Genomic DNA, 6761 nt, shown 5'->3' with positions numbered 1-6761 from the left:
CAGCGGGAAGGGGGGCTATGCCAGTATTGGGGTGCCCTTGGGGACAAATGGGGGGTTCCGGGGAGGGCTACTATAGGGTCAGCCCCCAGAGGAACCCAGCAGGGGGATTCAGGGTGACCCCCGAATAAACAGCCCCATTGGGGCATCTCCAGTGTGCGCTACTTGGGTCCAAAGGAGGGGGGGCCCATCTACTGTACTGACCTGCATTCCTGCCTTGGCTCCACCCCCTCGGAATCTTGGTGTTAAAAGGGGGCGGGACTTTGGAGTCCCTGCCCCCCTTCCCCCCTTGCAGTATCTGGGCCAAAACATGTGGATGGCGGGGAATGGGGGTGCCTCCCAATTCTTCCTCCTAAGGGCTTCTTCCACTGGAGATTTGGGGGAGCAGGCACCCAATAACTACATGACCAAAGTCGGGGGGTGCTCCCCAATGTCCCCCCTGGACACATAGGGAATGAATGGGGGTTCCTGGCTTTGCCAAACTCCTGTCTATCGCAAACCCAGCTGGGGGTGCCCCCAGGATTATGGGTTCAGGTAAGACAAAGGGCATTGCAGATCTGCTGCCCCCCCAAGTGTGTGTGTGGGGGGGGGCCTGGATCTCAGAACCAAGGCGCTGCCGTGTGTATGTGGGGGGGGTCAGATCCCAGTTTTCTGCTCCCTTCTTTAATGGGCCCCAAACGCTGCTTGTCCACCCCTTGAAAAGGGGGTGGGGGTGGTTTGGACAGATGCAAGTGCAAAAAAAGCAGGGTTCAGACTCCCTTTAAAACCTGCCATGCAAAATGGCTTTGTCCCCGTTTGGCCCCAGAGCATGGTCTCCTGGAAAATGTCCCCCCACACACACAGTTTTCTGTGCCATACTACGCCTCCTGCTGAAATGTCCCCCTGAAATTTGTAGGGGAACCTCAAATTTCCATGCCATTACCCTCTCCCTCAGTTCAAAATCCCCCCCCCAATACCGGGGGGACCCCTAAATTCTGTGCCATGCAACTGATTTCCCCCCTCAGCAAAAAACACGCCCCCAGATTCAGCTGGCATCCACAAATTTTCCAGGCTGTGCAACCATCTCCCCCCCCCCCCGCCCATCCCTCAGCAAAATGAAAATCCCCATGAAGTTTGCAGAGGGGTCCCCCCCATTTATATGCCAGGCAACCGCTCTCCCCCCGCCCACGACACCCCTGTGAACATATCTGTATATAAAGGAAAGTATTTTCTATACGGCGCCCTCCCCCCCCCTCCCCGAAAGATACGACGTGTGCAATACGGCAAAGGAAATTCTATATATTGTATTTGTTTATTTTAGCAGCCCGGCTGCAGATCTTTAAAGCACAGGGATAGAAAAAAAAATCTTACAAAAATGAAACCGTAAAAAAAAAAAAAAAAAAATTTTAAAGCCCGCCCCGCTCCCTGCTGGCGTGTTTTTTTAAGGGGCTCGGTTAACCGGGGCGGGGGCTGGATGTGTGAATAATGGGGTGATGCAGGTCCCGGGGGTGCTGCGCCCCTCTGTGGCTTCCTTCAGAGACTGCTGGGGTGGGCGGATTTCCGCAGCCAGGGCCACGCAGGCCCAGCCGGCTTGCCCGTGGCCCCGCCTGGTTATTCAGGGCGAAAGCACCCCAGAGATCACAGACCCCGAAAGGGTCTCTGGGCCCAGTCGGGGGGCTTCCATGCGGGGGACTAGCACAAGCCCAATGAGTCTCTCAAATCAGGCTGCTTCTTTACTCCAGTTTGGGGGTCTGACACTGGGGCCTTTGAAATTAGTCTGTTCCTCAGCGCCCACCGCTTCGAAGATATGGGGGACACGGTGGGGATTGGCGTGGGGCTGCTCCGAGCGCGCCCCCCAAGGACCCGCAGGGGCATGGAGGAGTGCCCGTGGGCACTGGAGCAGCAGGCACTGCTGGTCTAAGAGACGGACGTAGCCACATGCCAGAGGCCATTCTGGTCCCCACCCCATCTTAATCTACCAGTCCCCACTCCCCCAAGCCAGGGAGAGAACCCAGGAGTCCTGGCTCCCAGCCCCCCTGCTCTAATCACTAGACCCCACTCCTCTCCCAGATCTGGGGAAAGAACCCTGGGGTCCTGGCTCCCAGGCCCTGCTCTAACCACTAAACCCCACTCTCCGCCCAGCTCTGGGGAGAGAACCCAGGAGTCCGGGGGGTGGGGTGTGAATGGGGGGGGCTGAAAGCTCTGTTACGATTCAAAGCCAGATCTCCGCCTCTCGGGAAATGTCCCCGACCCCTTGGCAGTATTCTTTCGCTGGTGCAAGTGACGGCTGCTGGTGTCTCCCCGGAAAAACCGACGCGCCCCCGAGCCACGCTCGGCCGACCGGTTGAAAGAGTCGGGCCCGGAGCTGGAGGAGGCTGAGGGGTGGAGGTGGGAACGGCCGGCGGGGCTCTCAGGTTGGCAGAAGAACAGTTGTTCCCCGCGTCCAGCCGAGGGCGGAGAAGGAGGAAGCAGGAGTTTGCCGCCAGGGCGATACTCGGACCGACGTTCTGGCCCAGCCGGCCTGGCGTCCCCGGCGCTGGAGGGTTTTAAGAACCGGTTGGACCCGCGCCTGTCGGGAGGATACGGGTTTACGGGGCCCTGCCTTGGTGCATCCCCCCCCATCGTGCTCCCTCCTGGCCTGACGTTTCTAGGACTGTTACGCCCCCATATGGCCCCCTGAAATTTCTCATGGCTCCCCAGGGGCTGGGCCTTTACCCCTTTCCTCCCCCCGGCGGCTCCACTTGGTCAGGTTGTAGGGGGGCCACCTCATTCTTTGTTGCTCCCAGGCGTCTCGCACACGCCCCACGTGTGTGCCGGCTGGCTGCCTTTCCACCGCTGCATTAACCACCGTGCAAAGCCGAGAGGGAAACTGAGGCACGGGGCAGGCTCATAAACGCATCACAGCAACTTCTCGCAGCAGCAGGCAAGTCTGACAAATGTCTCTCCCCCCCGGGGCAGGCCCCCGGTCTGGCTCTGAGTCCACCGGCGGGGCAGCCAGGCGCTACGCAAAACCAGTGCCTGACTTGGAGTTGGGCCAGGGCCGGGCCCTCCTTTTCACGGCGAGGTGGAAGAGCCCTTGGAGCCGGGATATTCCTCCCCACACACACAAGTGTTTACACATGGTATAAAATCGCCTCTTGGGTCAACTAAACCCTTTGCCTCCTGCAGGTGCCCTCTGCAGCCCTGGAATTTCATGGCTTTCCTCTGCACCCAGCACTTCATAGGTGCACATGGGAACGGCCAGAGTGAGTCAGATCAAAGGTCCATCCAGCCCGGTATCCTGTCTGCCGACAGTGGCCAATGCCAGGTGCCCCACAGGAACGAACAGGACAGGGAATCATCACATGATCCATCCCGTCATCCATTCCCAGCTTCTGGCAAACAGAGGCTCCGGACACCATCCCTGCCCAGCCTGGCTAATAGCCATCGATGGACCCATCCTCCATGAACTTATCTAGTGCTTTTTTGAACCCTGTTATAGTCTTGGCCTTTGCAACATCTTCCAGCGAGGAGTTCCACAGGTTGACTGTGCATTGTGTGAAGAAACTTCCTTTTGTTTGTTTTAAACCTGCTGCCTGTTAATTTCATTGGGTGACCCCTAGTTCTTGTGTTATGAGGCGTAAAAAACACGCCCTGATTTACTTTCTACACGCACATTATGATAGACCTCTGTCGTATCCCCCCTAAGGCATCTCTTTTCCAAGCTGAAAAGTCCCCATCTTACCAATCTCTCCTCATACGGACGCCCTTCCACACCCCTGATTATTGTAAGTGGAGTAGGGCAGTAGCTCCCCGCCAGCTGGATGTTGTTCGGTGTGATACAACAGTCCTGGTCTTGCTCCCGGATCGTGCTGGGCACTGACCAAACACAGGACACGGAGCCTGCCCCAGCCCCGGCGAGTTTACGTGCTCCGCTAAGGAAATGTCCCCCCTTGGCCTGCCGGGCTGTGGAGAAACCGGCGCTGAAAGGAATGAACATCGAGTGGTTCCAGACTTGAGTCTGAAGCGAGGGAGGCCGGGCACCAAGAGGCTCAGGCCGGCCAGGGCCAAGAAGTGGGGCAGAAACCCCCAAACCCAGGGGTGTCTCTTAGGCTTCGACTCCCCCCACCCAATACCAAGGGCGAATTAACTACGAAGGACCCAGCCATCCCCAGGGATACTCTGGCCTGGCTGGCCACCTGGGCAAGCTGGACTAAGTGATCCACAGTCACTTGCCCCAACCAGCATAAAATATTCAGGTTGCTCCCTGTCCCAAGAGATCAGGCCCTGAGCCCGGGGCGGTTTGACACGAAGCCAGCGCGGGCGGCCCGGCCACTCGCAAACTCCCTGCGGATGTAACGAGGACAAGGAAAGGAGTATCGGCTGCTTCAAGCCGGCGACATGTCCACCCCACTGCCTACGTCCGTGGTTCCCAAAGGGGACAGTCTCGCAGCAAGGGGGCAGCGCTGAGCATCCGTCAGGGGGACGCGGGGGGGGTCTCGGCGTCTGGCTCCCGCGAGAGTCCGAAGAGCAGCGAGCGAAGGATCGGCCGTTTTCGGGCCCTCGGCTTTTACGGCTTTCTTCCCAAATTGCAGCCCGGGGGCCGAGCCCGCTTGCATGTAGCCTGGGCCTGGGTGTGGCAGGGTACCGGCGTGCAGCTGCTGGGACGTGTGAATTCACGGGTGTGGGCAGGTGACGTTCGCTCCCCGGCAGGCCGGTTTCAGAACCCAGGGCGGGAGCGGACACAGAGGTAGCCCGGGGCCAGCAGGGGAGACGGGCATTTTGTAGAGTCTAAACGCGCTGGGATAAGTCCAGGACCCACCTTAACCGGGCCAAGGCCCAGGGGAAACAGCCGGGTTTCGAGCAGTGAATGGGTCAGTGCTCAACTGAGGCCTAAAGCCTTGGGAAAAGCTGGCACCTGGTTGGCCACCGTCACACCCAGGAGCCCTGGCTCCCATCTGTTCCCCTCCTAGAGCCGGGAGAGAACCCCGGAGTCCTGGCTCCCAGCTCCCCTACTCTAACCACAAGACCCCACTCCCCTTCCAGAGCCAGGGAGAGAACCCAGGTGTCCTGGCTCCCAGCTCCCCTGCTCTAACCACGAGACCCCACTCCCCTTCCAGAGCCAGGGAGAGAACCTAGGAGTCCTGGCTCCCAGCCGCCTCCTGCTCTAACCACTAGACCCCACTCCCCTTCCAGAGCCAGGGAGAGAACCCAGGAGTCCTGGCTCCCAGCCCCCTCCTGCTCTAACCACGAGACCCCATTCCCCTGCCAGCGCTGGGAGAGAAACCAGGAGTCCTGGCTCCCTGCCACCACAGTGAGTAGGCTCCCTGTCCAAAGGTGTTGCTAAAACTGTGCCCAGGCCCCCAGAACAAACACACCCTGGCTCCTCACCCAGGTCAGCTCCAGCTGACGTAGCCTTGAACCTGCCACACCTGGATGTAAACTCCCGAGCCAGCCAGACCCGCCCTTCGGCCACCTTTGCCACCGAGCCCGTTCTGGCTCCTTCCCCCACCCGGCTCTTAGGAGTCACAGACTGAGCTGAAGCAGTCCCTCTGCAAGACAACAGTGTAGAACCCAGGCGTCCTGACACCCAGCCCCCACTGCTCTTGCCCGCTAGACCCCACTCCCCTCCCAGAGCCAGCCAGAGAACCCAGGCGTCCTGGCTCCCAGCCCCACCCTCTGCTCCAAAACCACTTGACTCCACCCCGCTCCGATATCAGAGCTGGGAGAGAACCCAGGAGTCCTGGCTGTGGGGTTAATGGCCACCTCGGGGGGCCCTCTGCAGCAAACTGGGGCGGGGAGGTGGGGGAGTGAAAAGGTTAATACAGGCCAGGCTCAGGCCCGGGGATGGGGAGCGGAGCAGAACTGGGCCTCCCTCCCTGGGCCCACCAAAGCAAAGATGGGATAGGGAGGCGCACTGGGCCAGGCAGGGAACTGAGGAGAGAACCTAGGAGTCCTGGACCCCCGCCCCAACCACTAGACCCCACTCCCCTCCCAGTGCCAGGCAAGAACCCAGACGTCCTGGCTCACCCCCCCACCCTCCCCAGAGTCTGTCTCTGTGACCAGTGGGTCGCTCTGGGCCAGGTCGGTTTCCCCCCAGGCTGGGCTGGGCTCCCGTTTCCCTCCATTGTTCTCCCCGGGGCCGGCTCCTGGGAATTCGATCCTGGTTCAACCAGTCCCAGCCGGGAGCTGCCTGGTCACTCTGACCCCGGCTGCGGGGAGCGGGGCGAGGGGTCAGCAGGGGGCACTGGGCTGCAGGGAGTGGGGCAGCGGGTCAGTGGGGGGCGCTGGGCTGTGGGGAGTGGGGTGGGGGGTCAGCAGGGGGTGGTGGGCTGCTGGGAGCAGGGTGGGGGCTCACTCCTGTGGCAGTCACTACTAGGCCAGGGGTCCCTGTATAAACAGCCCCTCTGTCCCACCCCAGAGGCAGCTGCATCGCCGGCCGTGGCAATTGACCTGCTGGGCCGGTATTTCCTGCTCCGTGCCCCTGTGCGGGACGCACCCAGCTCTCGGTTCCGGCTCGGCCAGGGAGATACACCAGAGGCTGGTCTAGCCCCATCGCTGCAGCTGTTACTCTGTGCCAGAGCCACGAACCCCCTGCTCTGACCACTAGACCCCGCTCCCCGGCCAGAGCCAGGGAGAGAACCCAGGAGTCCTGGCTCCTAGCCCCCCTGCTCTAACCACGATACCCCACTCCCCGCCCAGAGCAAGGGAGAGAACCCAGGAGTCCTGGCTCCCAGCCCCCCTCCTCTAACCACTAGACCCCACTCCCCGCCCAGAGCCAGGGAGAGAACCCAGGAGTCCTGGCT

Source organism: Lepidochelys kempii, chromosome 23 (assembly GCF_965140285.1).
Source record: "Lepidochelys kempii isolate rLepKem1 chromosome 23, rLepKem1.hap1, whole genome shotgun sequence".
In the NCBI taxonomy this organism is placed as follows: domain Eukaryota; kingdom Metazoa; phylum Chordata; order Testudines; family Cheloniidae; genus Lepidochelys; species Lepidochelys kempii.
This window is presented reverse-complemented; position numbering follows the sequence as displayed.